Source organism: Schistocerca nitens, chromosome 12, assembly GCF_023898315.1.
Source record: "Schistocerca nitens isolate TAMUIC-IGC-003100 chromosome 12, iqSchNite1.1, whole genome shotgun sequence".
Lineage (NCBI taxonomy): Eukaryota > Metazoa > Arthropoda > Insecta > Orthoptera > Acrididae > Schistocerca > Schistocerca nitens.
The window spans coordinates 11,628,520-11,656,127 of NC_064625.1; the positions used below are offsets into that span (position 1 = coordinate 11,628,520).

The 27,608-nt window shown below is 44.5% G+C and overlaps 1 protein-coding gene across 1 annotated transcript in view; it reads left to right on the forward strand.

The window, feature by feature from the left end:
* The first annotated feature begins 2,722 nt into the window (after positions 1–2,722).
* Positions 2,723–27,608, forward strand: part of LOC126215254 (uncharacterized) — a 266,573-nt gene continuing 241,687 nt past the window's right edge. The window contains exon 1 of the mRNA XM_049941928.1: positions 2,723–2,820. The gene's annotated coding sequence lies outside the window, so the exon portion shown is untranslated. The remainder of the gene's footprint in view (positions 2,821–27,608) is intronic.

A 27,608-nucleotide genomic window follows, 5' to 3' on the forward strand; every position in this document is an offset into this window, starting at 1 on the left:
CTTTTATCAGGGTGAGGCTGCTCAACAGTGTTATTCGATGATAAAGGGTTGTGTAGTAACCAATACCAAGATGTTTTACACAGTTTTACTGATGTATATTCTGTTCAGACACAATATGAGACACACTACTTTCGTCTCACACTTCTATTTACGGTTGACCCCATCACACGTCAGAATTAATGATAATACACGATCTTCACTGCCATCCAATATATGATCTGCGCAGTCTACACGAACGCCAGAAGCGTACGGAACACTGTAAACCGTTATAAAACACTTGTCGAAAATATGTCACAAATCGGTTCTGATGTTTTGCTGAGAGTTAACCCACGACGGTGGGGTCTCAGCCTTATGACTCGACCCGTATTTTGGTAATGGTTTTAACCCGGTACCTGTTTGCATAAGGAAAAAGGGACTGATGATCTTGTAGTTTGGTCCCTTTACTGTCCAAACCAACCAACCAATCGCGAGCCGTATCCCACGGCTCCGTCCGGCCTCGACGGACCAAACTCGAACACTTCATTCACTTAGCGCTAGTGGCACTTTACAGTCGATTTCGCGTACCATCAACCTGGTTCGAGGTAAAAATGTGTTGATTGTGGGGTGTGCGATCGCGGATCCGTTACACACCCTGTATCCCGGACCTCTCACCCTTCGACTCCCGCCTGTTCGTCCCAATGAAGGATTGAAGGATGCGCCACGCAGGTAGCAGTAAGTGGATGATGGAGAGGTTTCTGATGCAGCAAGACGTTGCCTCCTACGTCGATCAGTGGAGTGGTACCACGCGGGCACGCAGGCCCTGCCAGTAAGGTGTCGTAAGGCCGTCGCATTGAACGGATCATATCTTGGAAATTAAGGTTTTCTAGCCGAAAGAGTGGGGAATAATATGGTGTATTGGAATGCTGAATAAAACCAACCTGCTTTCTGCAAAAAAAAGTGTTGCATTACTTATTTAACGCCCCTCGCGTACTTAAAGATCGCCTCCGACAACATCGACTGTCAGGCAGCTATAATTTCGCAGATAAACTCGATGGTACACTGCTGACCATTAAAATTGCTACACCACGAAGATGACGTGCTACAGACGCGAAATTTGACCGACAGGAAGAAGATGCTTTTCAGAGCATCCACACAAGGTCGGCACCGGTGGCGACAACTACAACGTGCTGACATGAGGAAAGTTTCCAACCGATTTCTCATAAACAAACAGCAGTTGACCGGCGTTGCCTGGTGAAACGTTGTTGTGATGCCTCATGTAAGGAGCAGAAATGCGTACCATCACGTTTCCGACTTTGATAAAGGTCGGATTGTAGCATATCGCGATTGCGGTTTATCGTATCGCGACGTTGCTGCAAGCGTTGGTCGAGATCCAATGACTGTTAGCAGAATATGGAATCGGTGGGTTCAGGAGGGTAATACGGAACGCCGTGCTGGATCCCAATGGCCTTGTATCACTAGCAGTCGAGATGACAGGCATCTTATCCGCATGGCTGTAACGGATCGTGCAGCCACGTCTCGATCCCTGAGTCAACAGATGAGTCGTTTGGAAGACAACGACCATCTGCACTAACCAGCTCGGAGACAGTGGCTGCGGTTACCGTTGACGCTGTATCAGACAGGAGCGCCTGCGATGGTGTACTCAACGACGAACCTGGGTGCACGAATGGTAAAACATCATTGTTTCGGATGAAGCCAGGTTCTGTTTACAGCATCATGATGGTCGCATCCGTGTTTGGCGACATCGCGGTGAACGCACATTGGAAGCGTGTATTCGTCATCGCCGTACTGGCGTATCACCCGGCGTGATGGTATGGGGTGCCATTGGTTACACGTCTCGGTCACCTCTTGTTCGCATTGGCGGCACTTTGAACAGTGGACGTTACATTTCAGATGTGTTACGACCCGTGGCTCTACCCTTCATTCGTTCCTTGCGGAACCCTACATTTCAGCAGGATAATACACGACCGCATGTTGCAGGTCCTGTACGGGCCTTTCTGGATACAGGAAATGTTCGACTGCTGCCTTGGCCAGCACATTCTCCAGATGTCTCACCAACTGAAAACGTCTGGTCAATGGTGGCCGAGCAACTGGCTCGTCGCAATACACCAGTCACTACAGTCACTACTCTTGATGAACTGTGGTATCGTGTTGAAGCTGCACGGGCAGCTGTACCTGTACACCCCATCCAAGCTCTGTTTGACTCAATGCCCAGGCGTATCGAGGCCGTTATTACGGCCAGAGGTGGTTGTTCTGGGTACTGATTTCTCAGGATCTGTGCACCCAAATTGTGTGAAAATGTAATCACATGTCAGTTCTAGTATAATATATTTGTCCAATGAATACCCGTTTATCATCTGCATTTCTTCTTGGTGTAGTAATTTTAATGGTCAGTAGTGTATATGTGTATAATCCGTGCAGAGTTTGGAAAGCGGTTAGAAAATCCCAGCCGCGGTGCGTAATTGCAGTCGACGTCGTGGTCGATCGCGCCGCGCCCGGAGCGTAGGAGGCTGCGCGGAGTGTGGAGCGCGCACGCGCAGTGGCGGCTGCGAGACGCATCTGCGGCCCCTCCCCTCCCCTCCCACACCCTTCCTTCCCCCCCACCACCGCCCCTCGCGGCAGCTGCGTGCAGGGGTGCGCCGGCAGTCTGCTGTGAGCTTCCGCGCTGTCGCGAACAGCCCGTGTTTATACGCCGCCTCTACTGGGGCAGTCCGTGTGGAGCCGACCCGACGTACCGCTCTGTCTAGTGGCTGCCGACACAGTGGCCGGCGGGAGGCGAGAGGACACAGCGAGACCCTTGCTCTATCTTCTTCCGGCAGACCGGTTCGTAGCTGCTGATGAATATGTATGTGGCTGTGTGCGGTGGGTGTCTCGAGTTGCAGCGCTCAGTCTGTGTGTGTGTGTGTGTGTGTGTGTGTGTGTGTGTGTGTGTGTGTGTCACACAGGAAGGAGTCAGGTGATGTTCTCCCCCCCCCTCCCCCTCCCCTTTAGTCCAGCTACATGATAACGCTGGGTGTGTTCGTCTCCAGTCGCTGATCGATCGGCCGAGATGCTGCGAGAAGCGACTCGCTGTATCTGAGTGGGCCAATCAACTCACTGGCCGTGGTGGGTGGGGGCAGTCCTGACGTCATACTGTCACCGTCTCACTATTTTCAGATGAACAGAATTACTCTGAATTTAATGTTAAGTCCCACAGTGCTCAGAGCCATACTCTGAATTTATTCGTGTATGGGGCCACAGAATAAATTACGGCGCCACTTTAACCACCCTAGGCACGCAAATTACGTTACTGTCCAGTTTCAGCCATAGGCAGTTTTAAAGGTGTGATATTGGTGATTTCTGTATCTCATTTAAAGATAGTTTCGTGTAATGTGGCGCCAGCTACTTATTCCCATAGATAAATATGTCGAACGTTTACAGCTAGCTTACTAGTCCTTGTTTATTCGTTTAAAGCACACCGTATGCTTTTACTCATTCCTACATAAACATAACTCGCACACAAGTGAACACGGTCCGCTATTAAACGAATACGCAAGGAATCGTGAGCTAGCTGTCAGTATGTTTTCTCGGGTCCATGACGTGTTTGTAAGCTGACTGCTATATGAAAGACCACACTTGTAACGTTAGACGGTGAGTATGTGTGGGAACAAGTATCTGTCCCCACATAACATGAAACAAGTTTTCTTATATTTTTAATGTGACACGGTCATCACCAACAGCATACATTTGGAACTGGCGGGTAATGTAATTTACATGCATTGTGCCACAAGGGAATAAATTTGACAGCCTACGGTGGCCCCATCATTAAGTATTACTCTTGTGGTAGGATTTCGTTAACTGCGTATTGTTTACCGTAAATAGTCGAAAATATATCACTTTCGTTATATTAATTTGCAGACAGACAGGTACTTCGAAGGTGCTGTCAAGAAATATCAACTTTTTACGTTTCTCTATTTATAGTTAAATCTCGTAAAGTACATGCAGTATGTCAGTTTTGCTATGTGGACATCGAAACAACTAAAGTAGATGGGATATAGAATACATGCGCCAACAGGAAGAAAATATCACGTTACCTTCCATTCAGAAGGCCGTTGCACGCAGCGACTGTTATATTGACTTGTAAATAATGATTTCAGCCATCAGTCGTCCTTTTTAAATTTTATTGGCAGATCTAGATTTCAGCTAGAAACTAGCCATTTTCAATGCACTATCATTTTTGATCAATGCATGTAATGCCTGTTGATGGGGCTTCATCCACAGTTCATTGAATACCCATTGATCAAAAATGATAGTGCATTGAGAATGGCTAGTTTCTAGCTGAAATCTAGATCTGCCAATAAAATTTAAAAAGGACGACTGATAGCTGAAATCTATTATTTACATGGATGAAAATAGTTTTCGTCAGTTACGCTAGTGAACTCCGATTGCCCACATAAACAGTTTCAAACGTCTGACTACTTTACAAATGGGTTTATGTTTTAAATTTTTGATATTAAGCGAAAAAAAGTTTAGAAGCGAGATGAAACTGCGTGCAAAGTTTGTTGGGAGTCACAAAGTGATCTCAATCTCAAATATTGGATGAAAACAATCTGCATAATTTGCGCGCCAGGAGTTCTACTACCTCAAGACATTTACGCAATTTGTAACTGTAACATAGTTGTCCTACTATGTTCAGACTTATATTCCTAATGAGTAAATTTTGACAGCACTTTAAATTCTGTTAATAAGTGTGTGAAATACTGAAAATCAAAATTTTTATGCCCCTGAAAACTGTCAGGCAGGCAACATGCAACCATTGTGCACGATGGCCCGGGTTAGACGTTCCGCAGATGATTTGAACAATATATTTTTTTCTTTTTTTGTCGAGGTAGTGTGGGATAAGTGAGTTTAGTGGATATGTATACATGATTAGTTTCGGAGGATAGCTACATTCTGCCCATTTACATCTCCCAAAAGGGCACACTGATCTAAATTTAACCAAGAGATGAATACAGTAAGCAGATTCAGAAGGATGTAGCGTGCAGTAGTTACTCGGAGATGAAGAGACTTGCACAGGTCACAGTAGCATGGAGAGCTGCATCAAGCCAGTCTCTGGACTAAAGACTACAACAACAACAACAACTACTACTACTACTACTACTACTACTACTACATGCTGCATTTTTAAATACAGTGAAGGTAATTCTGATATCATACTTCCGTCGCCGCTGTTTTTACAACTGAACTCATCCAATCTGCTCTAAGTATTACCTCAGCACAAAATCACTAAATTTCCCTCTGCTTTGTATGAATAGTCGACGGTATTTACAGTTGGTGTATAACTGCGATGAAATTAATACTCCAACAATTTGTCAAGAAAAACACACTTTCATATAATTTTACAGAATTTTAATCATCCAGTACTTATATGTTGCATTTGTTTATATTTTTCCATACGTTTCGCCTCTGCATACCTGCGGACACCATTTTCAGGAGTAAATTCCAGTACATTTTCTACCTACGCAAACCATAATGTAACAAGTTTTGATGCCTGGCATCAAATTTCAATTACTGTAAGTAGGCCACCATGCTGAATTCACACCAGAACTGACACGTTCTATATTCAGAGTTGTACTACTGATTTTCCATATGGTTACATTTCGGATTACCTTATGTACTTCTCTGTTTCGATGGAACTGACTGTCGCAAACATGTCCGAACAGAAGGTCACTTAGCAACTTGTCCGGAATACTTGTTCGGTAAAAATGCCTAGCGTCGCTATTTTCCTGGAATAATTCGCAAGTGCAAACCTTAACGTCTGCGGAACACAGTTTCCGCCTCAGCTGGCCAATTGCAAACCTAGGAGCTAGCCGTTGTATTAACTTTAATCCTGTCCTTCACCTGTTGAGCATCGTAGTTTTTCCGTAATCCATTATATTCGGAAGAACAACTAGGACAATCGGACTTTTAACTAGACGCAAATAGTGTTACTGGTGCCAATTTTTGCGTCGTACGATGCTGGTAATTCTAGGTGTCTATATTACGTTTATGAAACCTACGAGATAGCGCATAATATCCTCATCGACGTGTATTACGTCATTTGTTTCCGTATATATACAGGGTGAATCACTAACTATTGCCACCTAGAATAACTCCGAAAGTATGATAGGAGCTGAAAAGTTTGTGGGACAAAAGTTGCATGGTACAACGGGGCCATAATATGACATTGGTTTTTTGTTGCTAGATGGGGTCGCTTCAGATATATGAAGATCAATGCTTTTTTCTTCTGGATGCTGTAGTTTGGTAGTTATTTTCTGACAGCGGCTATCGAGACGAATCCAGTGATGTGTAACAGTAAGGTGTTTGAAGGTCAACGAAGGTCACACATGTGGCATGCACGTACATTTACAGAAAGTGTTCGAGGTGGTGACCATTGGTATCACTGCAGTGCTCCAGTCTTTTTATTATCGATTGAGTGGTATTCCTTATCACATCGACACTTGTCGAGGCCATGCTCTGACAATTCTCTCTCGCATATCTTCAGGTGTAGTTGGAACGTCTTTATAAACACTGTCTTTTACGAATCCCCACAAGAAAAAGTCTGGAGGCGTCAAGTCTGGCGAACGAGCCGGCCACGACACATCTCCTCCGCGTCCAATCCAATGGTTTGGGAATTGTCTCTGCAACTCATTTCTAGCCATCAGCGAAAACTGTGCCGGACTCCCATCGTGTTGATATCACATTGTGTTTCTCGTTCCCAAAGGTATTTCTTCCAACAACAGACCTAATGTTTCTTGCATTAAGATTTCCTTCGATGAAATAGGGGCCTATAATTTTGTCCTCCAGAATCTCACACCATACATTCACCTACCACGGTTTTTGGTGTGCAACTTGCCGCAGCCAACATGGATTTTCAGTTGCCCAATAATGCTTCTTATGTAAATTAACATTTCCATGGTTTGTGAATGTAGCCTTGTCAGTAAATAAAATCAAATTAATAAATGTGTCGTACCTCTGAACCTGACCCCATCGGCAGAATTCAATGTGACACATACAATCCGTACCAGTTAATTCTTGTTGGAGACTGATATGATAAGGATGATATTTATGGCGATGCATAAGACGAACAACACTACTCTGGCTCATGCCAGATTCCATTGTGGTTTGACGCCATCTAACACAAGGATCTCGAACCACAGTGACAACAGTAGCAATTTCCGTTTCGTCGTTAGTAACTTTCGTTTGCCGGATATGTTTCCGATGCGTTAAAAATGCAGTTGTTCTCAGTTTATCATACACACATATAAATGCGCGACGTGAAGGGTGAGTACGTTGCGGGTATCTTTCAGCGTATAGGCCTCATTCAATTTCGTTGGCATTCTCCGTAAATGAAACGCATATCGACTTGCTCTTCGAAGGAATAAATCATTCACATTCGCTTGATTCGACGATACTAGTTTTACCGTTCCTATTAGTGTTGTATTGCGAAACCGTCGAATGGTGTTTACATGTCAATGGCACATTAGATCGATACGCCGTATTCGGTGAATATTTGCTATTTGCACGATATACGAGAGAAAATTGTCAGAGCATGTGCTTCGATAAGTACCGAAGTGATAAGGAATACCATTCAATCCTTGATAAGAAGATTGCTGCACTGCATTGATACCAATGGTCATCACTTCGAACACCTTCTGTAAATGGACGTCCGTGCCACCTTTTTGACCTTCGTTGACCTTCAAACAACTTACTGTTACACATCATTGGATGGGTCTCGATAGCAGGTATCGGAAAATATGTACCAAACTATAGCATTCCACAACAGTTGGATGTGAGGTCCGCCAGTTGTGCAAAACACAGTTTTCTCTCAGTACCCAAACATGTTTCGGCACCACTGTGCCATCATCGGTGGGTTTTCGTTTTTATTTATTCTGCAATGTGAACATTTTTGTTAAATGATTATAAAATTATGTGCATCTTTAGTTCAAACAACAGAGTGTTTCTTTTTGTAAATACCTTTACATTTTATTTGGTGTGCATGAATTTTCTGGATCGCTTGTGTGTTAAATACTACAGGTAGCTTGTCATCTGCAACCAAACGATGTTGATGAGAGAGTTTTTTGCAGGGAGTTAACCTATCTTCTAGAATGTAATTTAGTATGCCACAATGTTTTCGCGCCTATATTCGTTTTTACTTAAGTTTTCGTGCGGCAAGCACCTCCGTTTTCCGTATCATGCTGAGGTGTTGTGATGCACACGTAAGTATAACAAGTATGCAAACACAATTCTAGTTTGCCGCCGAACTCTCTGGTGAACAAATGAACACTGACTGGGCTGGGACACACAACAAACCCAAATCACACTGTATTTTGGTGAGGTGAAAGGTGTTTTTACTACGTTGTGGAAAATACTTGTTATAATTACGTGTGCATCACAACACCTCAGCGTGATACGAAGAATGGAGGTGCTTGCCGCACGAAAACGTAAGTAAAAACGAATATAGGCGGGAAAACATTGCGACATACCAAATTACATTCTAGAAGATAGGTTAACTCCCACCAAAAAACTTTCTCATCAACATTGTTTGATTGCAGATGACAAGCTACCTGTAGTATTTAACACACAAGTGATCCAGAAAATTAATGCGCACCAAATAAAATGTAAAGGTATTTACAAAAAGAAACAATCTGTTGTTTGAGCTAAAGATGCACATAATTTTATAATCATTTAACAAAAATGTTCACATTGAAGAATAAATAAAAACGAAAACCCACCGATGATGGCACAGTGGTGCCGAAACATGTTTGGGTACTGAGAGAAAACGGTGTTTTGCACAACTGGCGGACCTCACATCCAACAATTTTAACTGGAAACAGGGACAAGACAAGGAGCTGCAAAACAAAACGATGAATATAGCATCCCATTTTTTTAAAAAAAGTTGACTTTTATATCTCTGACGCAACCCCCCCAGCAACAAAAAACGAACGTCATATTATGGCCCCTTTGTCCCACGCAACATTTGTTCCACAAATTTTTCAGCTACTATCATACTTTCGGAGTTATTCTAGGTGGCAAAAGTCACTGGTCCTGTATATATCTACGGTCATTGATTGGAAATGGTTATGTTCGGCTACTTTGAGACCATTTGTAGCCATTAATGGGCTTCATGTTGCCAAACAACGATGAAATTTGTATGGATAATAGTGAGCCATGTTACCGGGCCACGGTTGTTCGCGATTGAGTTGAACATTCTGGACAGTTCGAGCGAATGATTTGACCACCCGGATCGCCCGACATGAAACCTATCTAAGACATGCAAATGCAGAGGTCAGTTCATGCAGAGCATAAAATCCTGCACCGGCAACACTTTTCGCAATTGTGGGCGGCTACGTTGGCAGCACGGCTCAGTATTCCTGCAGGGTACTTGGAAACGACTTGGTGAGCCCATGCCGTGTCGAGCTGCGAAAGGTGGTCCGACACGATAGTAGGCGGTATCCCGTGACTTTGGTCTCCTCAGTGTTATAAGCTCTCGGACTTCCATTTTCTCCCCTTCCCTTCCCTCCCTACCCCCTTGTTTCGTTATACAGTGGACAAGCATCACAATGCGTCACTGTGCGGGCCGGCTTCCTTGTGCGACCTTTGGCCTTTCGCAGTCGGTTGTGTCCCCTTATCACTGACGCATCGCTTCGTAGCGGAGTTTTCGCAACTCGCATTCGCCGTTAGTCACCGCTTCCTGTAGTGAGCGTTCCGGAGGAGCGCTGGAATTCTGGCAAACACGAGCAATACCGAAGCATGCGCAGCTGTAGTCGGCGAGGCGAAGGACGGTATGTGGTGTGTGGCGGAGGGCATGTTGCATAGTGTACCAACATCGCTCGCCCACCCACTTACTTTTCCTCTCGCGGAATGTTTGCGGGAAGGCTGTCTGTAGCCATTTCTGTACGAACGGTAATGTCTCTAATTGTAGCGTCGTGGTCTTTACGTGAGGTGCGTGTTGGACGGTTTGGCAGCTCTGTTTGTTGCGTGCAATGGAGCATTTTTCACATTTACTAAATGGAAAAAAAAATCTGATTGTAACGTCAGAGTAGATGAGGGAACGTCGAACAGGGGCAAAACTTTGCAGGCTGGAGATGCACAGTACTGATGCTGCGGTCTTAAGACGGCGGCCAGTCTGCGAATGGCGTGAGGTAGCGTGTCTTTGACTGTGTCCTGCATTGCACCAACCATTTCCTCGCCGCTGTCAACTACTCAGATGTGCAAAACGTAAGAGCGAAAGTGATAACTTTCGCATGATACGTCGCTGCCAAATAACACAGCTCGATGAAACTTGGGACATACACAGAAAAAACTGCTACTGTACAGTACGGAAGATAACCGAAAAAGGGACGCAATGAGACGAACAGAAACGAGACTTTTATTCCAAGACAGTAATTATACTGAAGTCACAGCGATTTATGATGCTCCTCTCGACATTATTAAGGACAATGTCCCGCCTTCAGTAGAGTGTGAGACCAGGCAAAGCATGCTCCTCAACGTGCTGTCATGGTCACTGGTGCATGTGTACACTCTTCAATCCGTCTTCCCAACGCGTCTCGATGGGATGTAAGTCGGAGGAACGTACAGGTCAGTCCACTTGCCCAATATCCTCAGGTTAGAAGTAGTACTCCACCTGCGCTGTTTGATGCGATCGCGCATTCTCATCCATAACAATGTAGCCAGGGCTGAATGCATCCCTGAAAAGACGCACATACAGGAGTACAGTGCCACAATAACGTGCTAAGGTCCATGTGAGTGTGTTACGCTCAAAGATCTGAAGGTTAGCTGGTCCACGCAACATTATGGCTCCCCACACCTCGACACCTGGGCCACCGAAACGATCATGTTCCGCAATCTTCCCGAGTCCATTCGCACCTATCCCGACATGTGCCGAGAGTTTTGCAACATGATCGTTTTGGTGGTACAGGTTCAAAATGGCTCTGATCACCATGGGACCTAACTTCTGAGGTCATCAGTCCCCTACAACTTAGAACTACTTGAACCTAACTAACCTAAGGACATCACACACATCCATGCCTGAGGCAGGATTCGAACCTGCGACCGTAGCGGTCTCGCGGTTCCAGACTGTAGCGTCTAGAACCGCTCGGCCACGCCGGCCGGCGGTGGTACAGGTGATACGGTGTGAAGAGGCATAATGTTGCATGGGTGTACTGACATCCAGCATGGGAACACACTGCAGAACACGCAGTGGTGTCCCTAATGGTCACATACCCTATTAAGAACCGTATCCCTGCTTTCGTGGACCATAACGACTCGCGATAACTTTAGTGTAGTTATTGCCTTTGAACAGAAGTGCCTTTTTTATTCGTCTTGTTGCGTAGGTTCCTTTCTTTCACTTACATTTGTACTATAGTTTCGCAGTTCTGAGTATGTATGGTACTTGGCAGCGACATATAATGCGAAAGTTACTGTTGTCCCTAAGTCTTGACCAGCAGTGTATGTAGCGATGTCGGATACAGGAATTTTGGGCGTTTGCCGTAAAAATGTGATTTTAGAGAATTTTTTTTTAGATTCAATTTCTCTCTCTCTCTCTCTCTCTCTCTCTCTCTCTCTCTCTCTCTCTTTGGGCGTAGTGTTAGTTCACGCCTAATGATGCGCTGTATTGGTTACACTAACATTTAATTTACGTTCAATGCCAGTGCACCCTACAGTACAACATGACTATCGTGCTGAAGGGCTATTTCTGTAGTACAACTCATTATGTTGACTAATTAATTATATAATTGTACTCTTGGGGTAGCTGACTTAATAGTCAGGTTTTCACCCAGTAAACATCGGAGAAAATTTTCATCGAACGTAACCAGTCATGGATAGTAATTTGAGGTCTGGCTAGCTCTGAATGTTAACAGAAAGCATTATTTTCAGCTGCGTCAATTGATAAGTGCGCTCTTTGTTACAACCTCTGTTAGCTGGGGCAAGTTAGTTTCAGTGCACCGAAGGAGGCCACTGCAACCGTTTCTATGCAGTTGTTTTACGATATGATGCAGCACAAATACGAGAAAACGGACGCTGGTCGCGGAAGCGTACGCAATTTCCCTTACTCCGTACGACAACAGGAATTCGCACTTCCTCGAAGTTCTCGGGCAGCGGTGGAACTCGAATAGTTCCAGCTCTTTTTTTGCGGACGACATTCTACGTGAATTTCTGGGCGTAACAAGTGTGAATACGGGAAGGAAACCCCTGAAGGTGATTCCACTGACGCAACATTCATTGTGGGAATCATGGGAAGAATTTCTTGTCAGAGTACTTAATATGTCTATTCCAAGGCGGAATTAGGCGACACACACACACACACACACACACACACACACACACACACACACACACACACACACACACGAGCGCGCGCGCGCCCGGAGCAGTACTCGAAACTCCGGCTGGAAGGTCCGCGCAATCCGTGACATGGCGCCTCAAACCGCGCAGCCACTCTGCGCTGCTTTTGGATAGAACGAATTATATTATCGAAGGATGTTTTCTCACGTCTCCCATTTTTACAGGTACCCACCGCCCTAACTTTGCACCATGTACAGGGTGAGCCATAACTCAACCGACAAGCTTTCGAGGTGACAGAATGGACCAAAACAAGAAAAAAAAGTGTAGTAAACACGAGCTCTGAAACGCTTACTATAGGAGGTGTAAGAATTTGTTCATCACCGCTATTGTGACACACCTCTCTTCAACTGAACAAATGTTCACAGTTCACAATGTAGGTATTTTAGAGCGTATATTTATTTTATGTTAACCGGGGTCGTAGAAACGACGGAGATGCTCCGTCCCCACCGCAGCGGCAGTGGTCCACAACCCCACGACTACCGCAGTCCACTTCACCCCTCCGCCGCCCCACACCGAACCCAGGGTTATTGTGCGGTTCGGCCCCCGGTGCCCCCCCCCCCCCCCTCCCCCCCTCCCAGGGAACGTCTCACACCAGACGAGTGTAATCCCTGTGTTTGCGTGGTAGAGTAATGATGGTGTACGCGTACGTGGAGAACTTGTTTGCGCAGCAATCGCCGACATAGTGTAGCTGAGGCGGAATAAGGGAAACGAGCCCACATTCGCCGAGGCAGATGGAAAACCGCCTAAAAACCATCAACAGACTGGCCGGCACACCGGACCTCGACACAAATCCGCCGGTCGGATTCGTGCCGGGGACCGGCGCTCCTTCCCGCCCGGAGAGCCGATATTTACTAGACTTTTTTTTGTTCTTGTTCTTGTCCGTACCAGCACCTCTCAAAGGCAGGCTGTAGAATAGTGGCTGAGCTTTTATAAATAATGGCTGGACGGAATGCGGCTGGGTAAGAGCTGTCGGTTGGAAGGTTGGTTTAACACCACACTGCTTTATTGGGCCTAAAAAAGTAAAGTAAAATCGCGCCGCCTGAATGGCTGGCATACCCTGAAGAACAGGCTAAGGCACGTAATTGGAACGATTTTTCCTATCCTTCTAAAATGGGAGGTGTGTGTGTGTGTGTGTGTGTGTGTGTGTGTGTGTGTGTGTGTGTGAGAGAGAGAGAGAGAGAGAGAGAGAGAGAGAGAGAGAGAGAGAGAGAGAGAGAGGAAACCCGCCTACTCCTCTCTAATGACACCGATGAGGCCGTGAAGCTTAACGTCACCATCTGACGGACGGCTCACATCAACAGTATCACCTTTCCCTTCATCCATGAGACGCTGCGAAGAGATTTGGCATATAAATCAGAACATTGGCGGAAAAACTGGTGATCAGGGACTTCTTCACTCCAGCACCCCTCCTACTCTCCTCTGTAAAGGGCTAAGGCTAAGGGAAAATTGTTAACTGCGCGTGAGGTACCGGAACGATAACGCATCCAAATACTGGCCACGACCGACGTTGCTTAACTTCGGTGTGTTCAACGAGGCTAGGTATTATTTATTACGCGTGGGCCAGGTGGAGACGGTATGCCTTTGACCTTTGAACCTACTCACCAGCCAGTGACAGCTCAACTCGGTGTTTTTTCACTTTAACCAAAAAATTGTCAGAGGTGAGAACGGAAAGAGGCAGAAAAAAATACTTGGGTCGACTGATTGAATTCGCGATTGTTACCTAGTCTGTCACTCAGCTAGGGAGCAGAATACCGTAAATATTCTCTGCAAGCTGTTTCGTGACGCCGTTTCCGCGCTCGATCGTCTCTCGGAATGGCCTGGTTTCTGTGGCATTGGCAACCCGATAGTCAACAGGCTGCATCGGCCTTTGCAAACGAAGCGTCCAGTTGGCTGACGTAAGTTTTTGCTGCCTCCAGAGTTTACAGTAGGCCGCGTCGCTGACAGGTCACACGCGCAGTGGGACGAGAATCGGAGCACTGGCTAGTAATACCCGCGGACATACGTCTGCAGCTACACATCGTACACAGAACTCCACTGTACAGTCCCCGGCGGAGGCCACTTCGTACCATTTCAGTCAATTTTGTCCTGTTGCATCCTCGCACAAAACGAGGGGAACATGCGATGTCTGTGTGAATATGTATGGACCCTAATCCCTCTCATCGCATTCTCATCGCCCGCACGCGAACTACATTTGACCCCCTTCCTCAAATACCGATTCTCGTAAACATAGTGGTGTGCTCCCGCGTGTCCTGCCGAATGTTGTTTACTATGTTTCGACAACCAACTAAGCCGCCTTCTTCAGGTGCTGAGAGTTTTGCTGTTACGTGAACTCGCTGCTTGGTCTCCAAACAGACTGTCAACTGTCGTTGGTCTCGCGTCGCCATTTATAGCTAAGTTACACTCCCGACGCCTTTTACGGCCTGTGAAGCTCTTTTGTTTTTCAAAGCCCCCGATAACATTCCACTGTAAATAAATGAAAATTGGAAATGGTAAAGGTTCTAAATGCCTAATGTCGCGTTTGTAAGGAGAACCAAAAACACAATGGTCTTTTTTTGTACTTATTTGTACATAGAAAATTGATAAAGTATTCTGATACTACACAATTGTGCTACCCACATCATCACTGCAAAATAAATAATGAGGCAAATTGCGAAAATAAAGCAATGCCAGAAAACTGACTGACTACCAAGTGTCATTAACACTGAAGCACCACGTTTCATTTGTGATAGTACAACTATACAAATACAGCAGTAATATTGTAATTAGTACAACTGTATTCGACAAAAACCATTTCTCATTTCTTTTAAATTTATTACAAGAGAACAATTTCATGAAATTGAAGGAAAAAAGCAATCTCTCAGTACTGACTTCTGTTTCTTGCACAACTCCTTTCTTGGGATCAAATGCTGCGAAGTTAACCGCGAGACGCCCTGTGCTATTGAGGAAGAAACGCCAACATCGCCAACAAAAAAATGGTTCAAATGGCTCTGAGCACTATGGGACTTAACATCTGAGGTCATCAGTCCCCCAGAACTTAGAACTACTTAAACCAAACTAACCTAAGGACATCGCACACATCCATGCCCGAGACAGGATTCGAACCTGCGACCGCAGCGGTCTCGCAGTTCCAGACTGTAGCGCATAGAACCGCTCGGTCACTTCGCGATCCAAAAGCTCTTCACAGATGGCGAGGCTAAGGTCCCTCTGGTCTTGAGTCACGAGCAGTGCGACTAACTTGGTGGTAACACCATGTATTCCAAGCTGCTGTGTCAGGACTTCATGGCGTGATCAAGCTGAAATATTACATTCTTTTGCACTTTCTCGGACAGTCTGTCTTCCATTGGCACGCACAATTTCGTTGACGTTGTTGATATGAGCGTCGTCGGTAGACGACCTGAACGATGCCCAACTTTAACCTTCGTCCGGCCATTTTTAAACCGTTTTAACCATTCGTAACACCCAGTACGACCTAAGCACTCATCACCGTAGGCTTCCTGCATCATTCGGTTTGTCTCGGTGAAGGTTTTCTTGAGTTTCACGCAACATTTACTGCAGATGCGTTGCTCCTCTAACTCTGCCATCTCGAAATTGCAAACTGTGCGACGCAATACAGCACTGAACAATAACTGAGAGACGTACAGCAATGAAACTTGGGACAGTTAGCACTAAACACAGACGTGTGCAGGGATGCCAACCGCATTTCGCGCCAACAGACCATTGGCGCGAAATTACGAATGTTCTGGAATTTTTTGAACAGACCTCATATCTTCTGTTTAAAAGATTTTGTTCATAACCTCTCCTTGCATTATACATGGCTCTGGGAAAGAAGTGACGGCTCTTGCATTTTGGTAATTGTCAGTGCTGTTTTGTTTCTATCCTTGATAGTAATTTCCATAGCTGTGCAAACTGACGATACAGTGAGACAAAAGTGTGAGTAAGCAATCCTTCACTAATCAGATGTGTGTGAAACATCAGCACGACAACTTCTGCCATCTTCTCAGACTTTCCGTCAGTCACAATTTTTCCCAAACACGTCAAAGACGACCTGTGCTTGACAAACGCATCAAACAGCTCCATAGTCAAATGTTTTGAGAAGTATACTACAGTTTGACAAACTGTTTGATCGTGTACCAGTAGTGGATTAGAAGGCGCTGGGAGGAAACCGCGCTGCCGGCTAGTCGTCACGTGTGAGCCTGGCCGTGCCTGCGTGCTGACTACGCGTTGCGTAACCGCGGGGACGGCTCCCTTTCCCCGCTGCGACTAACTGCAGTCAGCAGCGGCCTGTCTGTCTCTCTGTCAGCGTTTCGCAGTTCGCTCCTCGTGGGAAAGTCAGTCAGTCAGTCTGCCTGTCTCGTCGTGTGTCACAACACTGCCAGGAGGGACCGAACGGCGGCTGTCGCACTGTCCAACAAGCGGACCCTGTTCTCCTCATTCCCGGTCTAGTCTCTGCTCCTACCATCTCTTCTTCCTTCTCTCTTTGTTTCTCTTTATTACACTTCCATTTCTACCTTTTTTCCCATTTTATCCTGAGCCCCACATTGTACTCTTACCGCACCTTCTGATCCACTCGTCTCCTTTTCATCCATTCCCCAACTTTTTGCCGTTCCCCACGTTTTTATCTGTTTCCCCCTCCTTACCAATTTCCCCCCTTCTTACCGATTTCTCCCCCCCCCCTTCTTACCGATTTCTCCCCCCCCCCCTTCTTACCGATTTCCCGCGCCCCCTTCTTACCAATTTCCTCCCCTTCTTACCGATTCCTCCCCCTTCTTACCGATTTCACTCTCCCCCCCCCCCCACTCCTTACCGATTCCTCCCCCTTCTTACCGATTTCGCCCCCCCCCCCCCATTTTACCGATTTCCCCCCATTTTTACCGATTTACTGACATTATTCATTCACCATTACTACCCATTTACCACAATTACCCCTTTACTACTCTTACTCATAAAAACCTTTTACCCATGTACTCTTTATACCCTTTGCCTTCTAGCCCTTTTCCCCCATATTTCCGCCTGTTATGTTCCCTTCTTACCACTTCCCTTTATCCCATTTTCCCTTTTCCGCTTTTGCTGTTTTTCTTTACACATTGTCTCGTTTATTTTCATTTTTCTTCCCTCCCCATTATTTCCATTTTTTCTTTCTATTTCTCCATCCACTAAGTACTACTCTGTGCACAGACAATTGGCCAGTTACGTGTAGTTCCAGAACTTATAGGGTAAACCAAAACTCCGCCGACAAAAATTCGGAGGTTATCCAGCGACACCTCCTGAGTATTTTGCCATGAGGCATTCACTGTCCTCGGCGGTTCGCTACAGACTGACGTAACGTAATTAACATTTATTCGGTTTGTTGTTGCAATCACCCTTGTTTCTGCGGAAATACGTTCACAACAGTGGAAGAAAAACCTCTAATATGCAATAACCGAAACGTGCAACAGACAAGACAGGGTAATGCAACAACCCTCAGAAGCAAACGTATTGTGATTTGCTTGCCGTCGGTGCGGGAACAGCGCGGCATAGCGGCGTAGGCCCGCCTTTCCACAGCATTCGGTGAACACATAACACGAAATGAATATCGGCCAGCTCTACATCAATAAACCTGTTCGTAGTACCGCTGTGTATCTTTGCAAACGCACAACTAACGCTGCCGGAAAACAAAACCCTAGACAGAATAGAGCAATACTGAAAGCAAACTCGAAGCCAGCGAGGTAAGAAGGGCGTTACTGTTGTTAACAGCAGATACCGCGCACGAGTGGAAACAAAACACACGGTGTGTATTGTCGACATTTGGACTGTTGTGCATTATTTTCGGTTCAATACAGATACCAAGCTAACTGGGCCAAGAAACAAAACGAAAACCAAAAGTCTGTAGCAAGCTACCGTAGACTATGGGTCCCTTATCCCAAAATGTCCAGAAGGTACCCCTGAAAAGCCTTAGAAAATTTGTCCGTGGAGTCCTGGTTCACAAACACTGCCGCACATTAAACAAACTATAATCGACAGACGAAAATCTTATGACAGGCAGGTGATCGAACCTGTGACCCTGGGACCTGGAGAGTGGTATTTACCACCGAGCCACCGACACTCACGCCTACTGAGCTGTGTATACGCTGTCACGTAAGCTTGAAATCTTACTACTACTGGCAGAGTAACCTGCGTCAGACATTATAATATGAAGGCTTGCACCACTCCCGTTCCCAAACTTCTGCCGTTCCTTCACCACGCGATAGTTGTTCTCCAGACCGTGTGGAGGACACGCTGTGTAGAAAGCTCTGACGGAGCGGGACCACCGGAGCTGGACTCCAGAGATAGCCGTCTCCCCACACCTGGGGAGTCTGCTCGCCCTGTGGCGAGGGTAGGGCAGGATAGGCCAGGGTTCCGCTGCGCCTTTTGTGTTGCCGGGCTTCTGAATACGTCAGAGAGAGGGGGAGGGAGGGGTGGGGAGGGAGGGAGTGGGCTCACTGCCCTCTATCGATGTTTCGCTCCTCAGGCTCGGAGCGGTTGGAAGCCACCTAACACAACGCATAGCCACGACCAAGACGCTCCACAACACAAGTTCCTTTGCGTGTCCATCACGCGCACCGCCTACGACTCTATAAATTTTCCCTTTATAAATTCAAACGCCTTTTTCTTGCTGAAGCCTATTTCATTTGTTCCAGACGCTTCTCACCTTTTATGTTAACGCTTTTGATACAATGCGTTGATAATAGTTCGTGAAAGCCTGAAACCCTAATAACAGTGAGTTTGTTTGAAAAAATTGGCCAGGTCCGACTCGCGCGCTGTTCCGTAAAAACCTTAATTTTGTATACACACAGTTCATCCATTCTGGGAATCGAGAATGGTAAAAACTTTTTTGTCATATTGACATCGATAGTGGCGAAATATTGCTCCCAGGGATTTCAAAACTTTAGAGTTTTTTAAAACAAACAAAATAAATATTTTTTCCTGTGATATAATTACAAATTATCAATAATCGGATTTTTCTCCTTTACTTGTACTGTAAATCCTTGCCAGTTTCATGATTCTAGGTCAACAGGAAGTAGGCCTACCCTATAGGCTTTGATAAGTGAATTTGCGGGTATTAAAATGTGTGACATAAATGGCCGTCCGGCCGGGGTAGCTGAGCGGTTCTAGGCGCTACAATCTGGAACCGCGCGACCGCTACGGTCACAGGTTCGAATCCAGCCTCGAGCATGGAGGTGTGTGATGTCCTTAGGTTGGTTAGATTTAAGTAGTTCTAAGTTCTAGGGGACTGATGACCTCAGAAGTCCCATAGTGCTCAGAGCCATTTGAACCATAAATGGCCGTATCTTTCCATTGAACTGACTTAGAAGCTTCAAATTTTTACAAAGCCAAGAGACCAACCCCCTCAGTATGTGACGTAAACTTGAACGTGATACGCCAACCTGTTTCAGAGAAAAAGGACGCAGCAGCAGACGGACAGGCAAACGGACGGATAAAAAATGACGAAAATATGTTTATTGGTGTTATACAATTACTAATTAACAATTTTGGCATTTTTTTCCTTTACTTGTAGTGTGAAACCTTGGCTCTCGTCAAATTTCATAATTAAAGGTCAACTCGAAGTACCCAATAGCTTTCGATGAGTGAGTTTTCCAGTATCAAATTATGTGACATAAATGGTAGTATCTTTTGACTGAATTGGCTAACAGACATAAAATTTTTACACTGCCAAGGTACTTTGGACCATAATATATGACATAAATTTCAACTTGATACTACTCCTGCCTGAGAAAAAGGATTCTGAACAGTCAGACTGACATATAGAGACAGAACCGCCAGACCACCAACAGGGCGATCCTTTAAAGACTCCGTTTTTACAGACTGAGGCACGGAACACTAAAAAGAACTTTTTCTGCTGAGTCATTATTTTCTTTTTATTTATATTTTGCACAAGACGTTTCGGAAAATTATTCCCATTTTCAAGTGCGTTTCCTGTGTGTTGTGCCATTTATTCTTGAGGTTTTCGACGTGCGATGTACTACATTGTTCTGGCTCCTTTACTATATAAATACGCGAAGCAGTTTTAATTAATAATCGATCTTCGTGCAGTGTTAGGGGTGAAATTTCGAACGAACTTCTGCTTACGCTTTTCTTGTGGTCCAGTTGTGCAGAAACACACATTAAGCATCACAGACAATTCCTTGCCCGGTACGAGTACTGAACTCAGCAAACGTACATACACACAGTTGGAATGATATTTGTACATGTAGCCAATAGAGAGAACTCCCTAGGTCTTCCACAGTGTGTGTATACTTCCGTACAAAGGGTATTTGTTTTAATAAGTGAAAGAGTGTTTCTTTGCATGCTACGACAGTACTCGTAAATACAAAGAGTGACACGCAGAAATAAGTAGCATTGTAAATATATATATAACCAATAATGATCCAGATTATTAAGATAAATATCCTTCGTACCAAAGTTAAATAGTTCGTGAATGAACTATACTATTATCTCCGTTGACTATTTGTAGCCGTCGGTTTATGTACATTTGCTAATTTCGGTGTGAGACGTGCACAGAACATGTGTGATGTTTAATACAAATTCCGCGATTAACTGTATACAAAGATCGGTCATTATTTAAAACTGCGCTCGCGTTTCTACTCTGCAATAAGGACAAGAGAACCATGCAGTACCTCCCACATAAAGAAAACGCACGAATATATGGCACAGCACACAGAAAACACACCTGAAAATGGAATCATTTCCAGAAACGAGGTGTGGAAAATGTAAATAAAAGGAAAATCATGACTGGTAATAGAAAAGTTACTTCATAAACAAACCTATAACGTTAAGGCATCTTCACTGCTTATAACAGTTACTCGTTTTTTCGACTGAAATCTGCGTTTCCGTCCATCTGTTGAGTGGTCAAAGCTCGTACTGACACCTCACCAATAAAACATCGAAACGCTTTCACGGTGCGATCTATCTGTTTAGTAATTTTCGTGTTTCATAAACTAACTGCTGTGGAACGGAGCTACTATAGTTCACAAACCTCAGAGCATTTTTATAAGAACTGCAAATGATTTCTGTGGTAACTGTGTGTTCACTTGATGCTTCTTGTAAGAAATATTGGCAGTTACTGCTAGAGCAATAGAGTTGTTCCACAGCATGTTGCTCAGGAAATATGGAAACTAAGAAACAACAAGATCGCAAGTTGAAAAATTTGTCGATATTTCATGAGCGAACTGACCATGCGACTTATAACCTATGAGTAGACAATGAGACGGAACGCAGATTTCGGCCAGAAAAAGACCGAACAAGTATTAAATCCACTGATGATGCCTTAATGTTAGATCCAAAACGGGTCTGTAACGAATAAAATAGTGTGCATCAAGAAAAAGACGTTTGGATTTTAGAAACATATATTTCGCAAAGTGTTTACAGAATGAAACCATGAAGCGAGTAAAACCTGCTGCAATACATTTTTAATTCACAGACGATCAGCTCCGTTCAAGGGACCATGTTGAAGTCAAATTAAAAGAAGGTTGCTTGGCGTCAAATACGTACTCGTCTTCAATAGCAGCATCTGTATACATTTTACGTACTTTTTTCTTATGTATTTTTCATCGGTCGCTGGAACCTATATAAAAGTCGCATACATATCTAACAGATGGTTGAACTAAAAACAATTTTGTATTTGACACCAAAGAATCTTCCCTTAACTCCTTGCAGAGCGATACCACGAACTGCAGACGGTCATTTGGCCGAACTTGGTTTTCTGTGAAGTAAACACGCATTACAGGAGCTTTTAGATGTTCCCAGCTGCCGTTCCTTAAATACATTGCAGCTATGCTGTGATCTTCCCAGAAAATACTGTACAACACAGTTCAGATGGCGGCATTCACACAGACCGTAACAAGACGAAGCGGAAATTCAGAATCTAGGTTTCTCAGAAAGAACGTTTTGACGTCGTTGGCGAGTGGGGTCCGGCAATGTCATTGTCTGCTGACGTCTGAAGTTTAAACGTGTTATCGCCGCTCTCACTTGTGCTATACTAACGGATTTTGTGCTTCTGTCCCCCTCCATATCCGTTTATACGTGAAAACGTCTCTTTGCTCGTCGGTTTAACTTTGTTTTGTAACAAAATACCGTGATATTCGACTCGCTTATAACAAACGGACAGATCATGCCTGTAACGTTTTTCTCGTGCAGCATTTGTTATGCCTGTGACGTCATCGTACCAGTGTTGGCGCATGCGCCTGACTGTTAGAAATTAGCTGTGTGTAAAGTTACACATTGGTGTAGCGTGGAAATGTGTTCAACTAGATCATTGATTTGGATGTCATTGTGGAGAGCTTGCGCGACTCTGCTAGGGTCCACAGTGAGACAGTGAAAATGTTCGCCGGAATATATTTAGGCAAAAATTCGTAAACAATTGAAAATTTGCAAAATAATGAAAGATGGCGTCTCATATGACTTATAAATATGCTCGGAATTACAGCAAACGCAAGCCAGAGGAAAGCTCGCGCGGAAATAAATCTAAAAAACCTAAAAAAAGGTCAATTGCCAAGCGAATGTGTGTGTGTGGGGGGGGGGGGGTCGATTGCTTTTCGAGATACGAAGTCCGTTTCTCATGGAGGGTGATTATCACCGTCTTCGCCACAATCCGTGCAACTGTTTGTGTTACCGCTTCGTTGTTGACGATGTGTGAATTGGATACTTGTAATCTGGTCACTTTTCTTGACTGTACTTTAGGAACTACTTGAATTTTCAATTACGAATACTTTTATGTGTTTCGTCTTATTATCGGCTTTGTTGCAGAGAATAATGAGCTGTTTATTCTCTGTGTTATGATATTCACTTCCCACAGCTGTATGTAATGTTGTTTATCGCTATCGATTTTGGAGCGCCAAAGCGCACACGTGGTAATAATCGACATATCGAGCGACAGCAACTTATATTATTTGGTAAATATACTTGTCTATCATGATGAAGGCTTGAGCGCTCCCAGGTCCATAGCGATTAATGAACGTCATTAAATACATTTATGTGACGTCAATTTCACAACAGAGGGACTAAATAGTCCATTATACTGCGTATTAGCTGACGGATCCCTCTTCTCCAGCAAGTTGGAAGGTGTAAGTTGAAAACAATTGGTTATCTCCTCCTGGACCTACGTCATACCGCCGGGACCTTCTCGACGGGTCGTGACCCGAGATTAGGAACGACGTAGGCTTTCTACACGGGAAGAGGGCAGTCCGTTTCAAAATAGCCGTGTGGGCTACAGGATGTTCTAAAAATTTTATTGCCTTATACGTCGCAAGTTTCCGTCCGCATAATATTCTCAATTAGAGATGAAATGGATATAAATCGATCGTAACTAAGTAAGCTATAGGATTTATTGAAATTTGGCATCCTGGAAGCTGTGAAGACAACTGTTGCAATCCGGTGGAACAGCGGTTGCAAAGAAGATTGAAGGGTCGGTGTTGAATTAGAGCACTAGAACCGCCATTATGTTTTGCTTCGCGCTGCAGTTTCGCAACGTAATTATTGCTGCAACTGTATAAAATCTGAGAACTTGTTCTGAATGTAAAATTGCGCTGCTCCGCAAAACGGTTGCTTACAGTGCGTCCGATCTCGTCAGTTTTTGGAGGGATCAAGGAGGTTGGGTTAGGTTAGGTAAAAATCTGTTGTATCGAGAGAGTTACATTTCAACCACTTTAGGCGGGATTGATGCCAAGACGCCTGTGTGCTTGGACATGAGTGAGCTGCATTGTGGCCTCTGCTATTAAAATGAGGTCCAACGTATGTTAATGAGTTGTATCTGTCTCGAAGAAAAAAAAGTACCGAGTACTGTACAGTCTTTCCTCAGGTATTGGAATAAACAGACAACGTTCGCGAACATTTGAGCTGAAGAGACCAGCATTCTGTTACATAGTCGATATGATTCGTGGAAACAAAGAAAAGCCGCACAAGCTGCGACATTGTCGCGAATAAAACAGTGACCCGAATATAGAATAATTTTCCTTTAATTTACGTATATGGTCACAAACTTTTTGTTCACAGATTACCGGTTTCGGCCTACAACGACCATCTTCAGATCTTATATAAAAACAGCAAGACTGCAAAGACTCCACACAACTACATCCAAACCGAGCAAAACACATAAATGTCAATTATCCTTTAATGACTTTCATCCAGCACACATGTAAAAGACAAACATAAATTTTATAATAAGACACTGTGAACCCATAAAACACTGGAAAATGGAAACACACACAGAACATCTGCGATCTGTCACTCATAATAGGATCACCATCTAAGTAAGGAGTAACAATAATAATTAATTTGTAGATAGCTAATGCCCACTTATAACAACACAAAAAGATCGACTACAGTAACTTTAGCAATAGCAGGCCGGGGTGGCCGAGCGGTTCTAGGCGCTACAGTCTGGAACCGCGCGATCGCTACGGTCGCAGGTTCGAATCCTGCCTCGGGCATGGATGTGTGTGATGTCCTTAGGTTAGTTAGGTTTAAGTAGTTCTAAGTTCTAGGGGACTGATGACCTCAGAAGTTAAGTCGCTTAGTGCTCAGAGCCATTTGAATCATTTGAACTTTAACAATAACATGGGCAATCTTTCTCACGTGAACGAATTATTTTTTTCAGATTGCAGTTCACGCCTAAAATTTGCGATGGAGATTATGCCTACTTGCGGTTTCCAGTACATCTGCGATTTCATTCCGTAGATTACGAGCTGTGTCCCGATTATGATATTTTTCAGCCTGAAGGCGCTACAAGCTCACTCTTCCTTGGACTAAAGTTATCAGCTTCTCGCATTCCATATTGCGTGTGTGAAGACGTCGGGAGATTCGACCGCAGAAAACAAACTGATCTGAATTTCGCCGACTGTCGTCCGATCTCTGTACGTTCGGACGATGAGATCGGCTGCAGTGTGACAGCGCTCGCAGTGACATACTGATCTGATGAGGTCGGCCGGCTTCGGCCACCAATGGTGGTGCGCAGCCTAACGTGTTGTAGAATCCTCAGTACCCTCCGACGTGCACTTCGATGTCGTTTGGAAAGTAGCGAATAAATCCACGAGGAAAAGATTAGACCAATTAGTAATGTGAGCGTAGCTTTATACGGGACAGAGACGTGGTTATTACGAAAGGAAGCTGGAGGCACTAGAAATGTTGGTATGGGGGAAACTTGTCTGAGTTGTGAAGAAAGGATAGGGGAGGAGGAAGTGTTGAAGAATTTGGGAAAACAAAGGGCTTTTAGACAAGGAAGAGGAAGAAAAGTTAGCTGGGTCGCATCTTGAGACGACAGTGCTTACTCCTGCAAGGAATTGAAGGGATGGTAGAGGTAGCGAAAGGGGGAGCAATAAGAAGATACCAGCTAACTGGAGGAAAGCGATAACTACGTGGAACTAAAGGAAGAAAAAGCACAAGACAGAGAGAGAGGTGGAAGGTGGGACAGTACCAATGCCGGACTAGCCGCATGTCAGGATCGCTACTGGGATCAGCGCAGACTACACACGGTGATCAAATACCAGGTGTACCGGTATGAAATGAGCGCTTTTTTTTTTGTGAAAATGAAACACTAATTTTGAATTGAAAAGTAAAAACATTTTATTCAAAGTATTGACCATTGCTTTGTATACATTTTGACCACCTTTCCGGCAATTTGTGGACACCATGCCAATAGAAATGTTCGTCTTTTGAAGCAAACCAATCACACACCCAATTTTCTACTTCTTCGTAGCAATCGAAGTGTTCCTCAGCCAATGCGTGTCCCATAGTTGAAAACAAATGGTAGTCGGAAGAGGCCAAGACTGGTGAACACGGCGGGTGGGGTAGCAGCTCCCAGCCAAGTGTTTTGATTGTATCCTGAACCAGTTTTGCTTTGTGTGCAGGTGCATTGTCATGTAAAAAAATTATTTTGCCATGTCTTCTGGCCCATTCTGGTCTTTTTTCGATCAATGCATAGTTCAGATTGATCATTTGTTGTCTGTAGCGGTTAGTATTCACAGTTTCACCGGGTTTTAGAAGCTCATGATACACCACACCTTTCTGATCCCAAAAAACACAGAGCATTGTCTTCTTGCCGAATCGATCTGGTTTTGCAGTCCCGGATTAACCCATGATTTTTCCCGTTTAGGATTCTTAAAATAAATCCATTTTTCATCGCCAGTAACATTTCGATGCAAAATTGATTTTCTTTCATGTCTTTGAAGCAAAATTTGACAATTGGTTTTTCGGTTTTTCATCTGTCTTTCATTCAATTCATGTGGCACCCATTTTCCACTCTTTGGGATCATTCCCATAGCTTTCAAACGGTCAGAAATTGTTTGTTGTGCAACATTTAGCATTGCTGCAATTTGCTTCTGACTCAAAGTATCATCTTCATCCAATATTGCTTGCAATTCGGCGTCTTGGAACTTTTTTGGTGGTCTGCTACGATCATTATTTCTGAACCGTTGAAAACATCTTTTGCATGTTGCTTCCGATAGAGCATGATCACCATATGCCTCGACAAGCATTCGATGCGACTCTGCAGCACTTTTTTTCAAATGAAAACAAAAAATTAATGCTTTCCGCAAATCATCACTTTCTGGTACAAAATTTGACATTGTTAACACGATGGAAACATATGATGTTGTTTGTTCCATGAATTGATGTATACTAAATATCTTTGACAGATGTCATACCAACCAAACAAAAACAAAAATTAAGGCTCGTTCACAACAAATGTTCGCTATCGACACATTTGTATCTTAACGCTCATTTCATATCGGTACACCTGGTAATTCGGGCGTTCTATGGATCACTTTAAGCTGTGTGGCGTTGGCGAACTGTAGCGTCCAGCCTCTTGGCTGGCGAGGTTTCTTTTTCCGCGATAATTAACACCATTTATTTGCGTAGTGTGAATCTTACGTCTACTTTTTTTAGTGTGTGTGTGTGTGTGTGTGTGTGTGTGTGTGTGTGTGTGTTGTGGGAGAGGTTGGGTGTGGGTGGGGGAAGGGCAGAGTTGGTGATAACTGACAGCGAAGTGAAAGTTTATGCTTGCGGTGTTGATTACCGACAAACGAGAAGGAAGGCGCAGGGTGAAACCTGGCGCAGACACACGGAGTATTCTCGGAAACAACGGGCGGGCCCCCGCAATTAACGTCCGCATCCGACAAACGGGCCAGCGTCAACAGAGGCGGCTCGTGTCCTCACACCGTGAGGGACTGGGCATACGCACTATCGCTGCCGGCAAAGTCTCGTCTCTCATACGCTGA